Source organism: Rhipicephalus microplus, chromosome 8 (genome assembly GCF_043290135.1).
Source record: "Rhipicephalus microplus isolate Deutch F79 chromosome 8, USDA_Rmic, whole genome shotgun sequence".
NCBI classification, from domain to species: Eukaryota; Metazoa; Arthropoda; class Arachnida; order Ixodida; family Ixodidae; genus Rhipicephalus; species Rhipicephalus microplus.
Genome location: NC_134707.1, coordinates 56,346,068 through 56,351,259, shown reverse-complemented (window position 1 = coordinate 56,351,259; position 5,192 = coordinate 56,346,068).

Genomic DNA, 5,192 nt, shown 5'->3' with positions numbered 1-5,192 from the left:
TACTCGCCGCCACAAAATACTGTCGCTGTCGTCGCTAGTGAGGTTAGTTTTAAATTGTGTCTCCTGGGGTTAATTAAGCTGGTTTCGAAAGCACTGTGTCACGATTATTAGTGACAGCAGACAACAAATATAAAAACTTTTATGTGGTTTATGCAATAAATATGATATAAGTAAGAAGAAGAATATGATATAGAAGAATATGGTAAGAATATGATATAAGTAAGAAGAAAGTTGACGAAGAGGTAACTTGCTGCCAGCGGGAACATTCAAAAAGCTGCCCAAATGTATCGTGCGGGGCTAACAGTTTTTGAGGGTGAAGCTTGATCATGATGAAGCATCGGCGTAAATCATGGAAGGGCTCTTGGGCTCAAGCTGGGGCGACACCCCTTCCAAGTTTCATATATTTGAATGACTTGACAGTTAAGTGTATAGGGCATTCGACTTTTTGCAAAGGGTGATTATTTTTTAGCGTGTACCTGTGTTCAATATGTGAGACTAAATCGCAAAAGCCGCTTGACCGGTACAAAGAAGACAGAACAAAAAAAACAATTACGCGCTAACTCAAATCCCAGGCTTGATTTCTAAATTTTATTTAAATGCATGATTTCATTTCCGTGTAGATAAACAACCCATATTTAAAAAAAATGGCCGCGATGTTCTAATTTGTGTCTACTCTCGTGAAAGACTAGCATCGAGATCGACGCTCTCTTCAATAGTACCTACTTCTACACAAAAATCACATGTTCCCATTTCGAGGAGCTGCACGTAAACACAAAGAAAATGCTTAAGACCACCCGGAGAACGATCTAAAGGGCGCTAGAAAACTCCAAGACGGACAAGATGAAGGTCGACAACATCGTCCTGGTGGGAAATGCGACATGCAGTCCCCGGATCCAGAAGCTTGTCAAGGTGTTGAACTGAATGCAAAGAGCTTTGTTTGAACATCAGACCGGACGAGATGATCGCCGTCAGAGCCACCCTGTCAACCAGAACCAAGGATGAGACCTTTTTTTTTAAATAATTGTTATTGCAATAATTAATACGTGGATTGTTTTGTTGTGTTGATTTAAAAGCTGTTAATTTGTGTCCACAGCGGTATCACTTGGTTTTCCTAAGTAAATTTTTATAGTAATAGGTAGGAAAAATTAAAACGAAACGCAGGCTACTACGCTTCAGATATAGTAGTACGGACAAAGATGTTGCACTACCGGACAATGGCATCGTGTTGTGCGCGGAAAGTAGCGCGTGATGAAAGACGAGCGAGACGCCACTTTCCAGCGGAATAAAACCCCCGAAGGTTACGAATTAAATTGTTAAAAATTATATATCCTCTGTCATTTACACGTGTTTATTACTCCCTCTCTCTCTCTCTGTCCCAGAAACATTCTCGAAAGGGCTCTGTACGTGTGTGCGCTTTCCCGCACAACGTCTGCGCGCCTGGAAAAGTACCCTTCACAGGCGGCAAGAGAAATTTGTTGTGGAAGGCGCAAGTCGCGTCTCTCATAATCATATAGTGGTTTTGGGACGTTAAACCCCACATATCAATCAATCAAGGCGCAAGTCCTTTCCACGTCTGCGCGGAATCAAAATCCTCGTTCAGAGAAGATTAAACGGTGGACAACATCGGGTTAAGAGCTCGACAAAAGTGAACAAATCTTCGAGTCATAGACGCAAGCAGTAAGGAGTGGAATGTTCAGCTTTTCCTTGCCACGGCACACTAAAAAAGGTAAGGGAAGTTGTAGCCCCTGTTTCGTGTCGTCTCGTAAGGCTTGCTGCTTATGCTAGGCATTTTGTGTGTGATCTGAAATGGTTGAATAAAAAAAAACGAAGACGCCGACCACAAGAGAATATAAAAATGTCATAAGACGTTTATATTTTTATTACATTTTTTTAATATTCTCTTATAGACGGCGTCTTCCTATTTTAATTCAGTGATTCTTCCCGACCAGGCATCCGCTGAAGCCCTGATTTATTCTGACAAGTTGGTTCGCACCCTTGTATCCCCTTTATTTTTAATCGACTAGTGGTTGAATGGCAAGTCCTGCCCGATTCGTGTGGTACATATGTTTTGCCGAGGCACACGGAAAAAAAAAAACACGCGCGGCAACGTACCTTTCCTATTAACGTGCATATGCCAATAATACGCTCCTGGCTGTTGTGAACTCGCTTGGACCACCAAAAATGCACTGCCCAGGTAGTGATGTCAGCCTTTTGAAACAATGAGCAAAGACAGACAGGTAAATGCAGCTATTTTCGTCGTTATACTACATCATTGGCCAATATAATTAAGGAAAATTATCGTTTTACGAAGAGCGCTTGTTTAAAGGATTGACAAAACTAAAGCCAGCACAGGTGTTTTTGCTTTTTTCTTTAGTAAAGAAACGTAATTCGAGGACTCGAACCGAGAAGCTTTCTTTTTGTAACTTTAGAAAACGTATTCTTTAAAAAATTAAATATTGGTATTATTTCATTACACCGGTTAATTGTTAAATGCTAATAGACTAGTGAAACACAGATTGAAGCTAGAGCGCTTCATGTTTATGGCCGCTGTAATGTGTTCTGTCTTTTATTAGCGGGTTATTTGTAGCCCAAGGTAAATAACTTTTCGGATTACTTCTTAGCTTTGAGATAGTCGTACGACCAAACATAGTATGTGCAAAGCTACGAGGAATCGGCGTTCGTGCAGCAGTCTGTAAAGGAGGATCTCTCAGCTGAAATGGCCGTTTGCAGAAAGATGCTCACGATATTCTCCAAGCCACGTGACCATGGCCACGTGACCATGACACATTACTTAGTTTGAGTCATGTTATTGAGCATTTTCTTTACAAAATCGTGGACAAAAAAAAAAAAAACACGCAAGCAGGAGAGCAAAAAGCTGCTATGTTAGCAGCTTTTTTTTACTGAAGATGGCGTTGTTTCGTAGAACTTGGATTCCGAATTTGGTTATGATCTTGCCGCCCACAGGATATATAATCGAGGCATCACAATTGATCGGACTACGTACTTTTCCAAAGAAAGGGCGCTGCGCCGATATTAGCGCTTTTATATCCGGGTAGGGCCTCGTGTTCTGGGATAAATCTGAAAAAAAAATCTGATTAATACTCGCCGGTAAAATTTCTGGCGACTCGGATTTATCCGAAAAGCTCCGACTTTGAAAGGGCGTTTTTAAAGTTAAAAATTGTTAATCGAAAGGAGTGCACCTCCATCAGCGAGCTATTTCGTAAAGTATGCAAACAAACGTAAGTGTTTTGTATTCAAGTATTTGGGCTTGTAAGCACGTATGTTGTTCAAACCTTTCAGACATCTAAAATGCACTTCGTGGAATCACAAGTGTTGGTGTTCACATATCATTTCATCTGTGATTTCAAAGTTTTGGGAATAATAATAATAATAATAATAATAATAATAATAATAATAATAATAATAATAATAATAATAATAATAATAATAATAATAATAATAATAATAATAATAATAATAATAATAATAATAATAATGGGCATTCTTTACTTTTCATCAAGAAGATAGAGGATGCTTCACTAGCCCTCCTCCCCCCTACAGGGGATTGACCATGAAAACGGCGGTTAATATGAGATAGGCAATCACGAATTTAGTCGAAAAAAAATGAATTGATCAGTCATTTAGGAAACATAGAAAAGTCAAGGAATGGTTAGTTTATGTACAAGTAGTAATAAAATAGAATAATAACATGGAATATAATTATTAGTGAGAGGAAGTTCCAAGTCTCAAATTTTCTTTGGTAGTACCAAATGATTCTCGTGTCACTAAAGAAATTCGTAGACAGCTTTGCAAACGTTTCTGTTGCTGTGGTCCAGAGAAGATGCTCCGAGAGATACAATATTTTCAGGATTAACAGTGATTCCTAATTTTGTGAATAAAATTTCGAAGCGTTTTTTTTTTCATAGCCAGTGAAACTATGGCAAGTAAATACAGACTGATCGATGTTTTTAAGCTAAGCTCTTGACAGCAATGGCATAGAGGAAATGGCGCGAGAACAGACCTGTAAAAATAAAAATTAGGAGGAGATATATTTCTTCTTTGTTTCTGAGGGGCGGTTCAATCCAGCACTGGGTATTTACCGTGAATATCGCTTGCAGTGGGGGAAATTGTGAAAAAAAAGAGAAAAAAAACAAAGAAAAAATTCTAGAAAGACAGCTTGTAAACGAATGAAAACATTGGAGTGATGATTTCGTCTTATTGATAGAAAATAATAATTGTGTAATTGCTCTGTGTTTACGCTTTTACCTTCTGATGTTGTTATCAGCCACGGAGATAATTGTTCTTATGGTCACCTGGAATGAGGCCGTTCATCTCTAGTTGCCTTTCCTTGCATCTTTATCTCTCTCTCTCTCTAGCTGAATAACCTTAAACGCGTGCTTGGTTGCCGCAAAACGTTTATCCTTTTACGGTTTCTCCCTGACAGATATGAAGAAATAGAATAGAGTATAAAGTAGAACAATATATAAAACGAGGGGGGGGGGGGGGGGTACGTGGTATCACTGGAGATAATCACATGATCTAAAATCTGGGAATGGTGCAATGAAAGCGGGTGTAGATATAGAGGAAAATTCGCAGACCATGTATACAGTTATACCTCTATATAATTAAAAATCATCTACAAACTAGAAAAACAGAAAGCTTTTGTTCATTTGTTACTTTCGAATTAGTACACACTCTTTGTAGAAATGCGTGTTATTTCTGCTAAGGCAAAACTTCTCAAAATCTGAGTGTAGCAAAAATTAAAAAAAAATATTAGAGGGGTTGCAAGAGGTTGGTAAACGCGCTGGGCACGTAACTTATATTGCCATTTAGCCTGTATCGAGAGCAGCCATGGTTCCTTTAAATGCAAGAATGCAATCTCGCGAAAAACTGAAGCGCCCAGCCAAGCTAGAGCTGTGGCGCCATTCGATGGCGATCTGTTTAGACAACACCACGCACACAAAATGCAGCTAGCCGCGCCATCAATCGATTAAACAAGGGCGCACATCAGTCGACGAAGCGCTCTAATTGAATCTGCGAACATAGCTTGTTTTATTTCCTTGAGGTTTTGCTGTCCGTTCCGGTTTCGTTTTCAGGGCTGCTCTCTTTTATCCCACTGTTGTGCCTCAAGTGCAGTAAAACAAAACGGAAAGCGTGGTTCAAGTTGCGGTAGTAACAAACGCAACTGAACT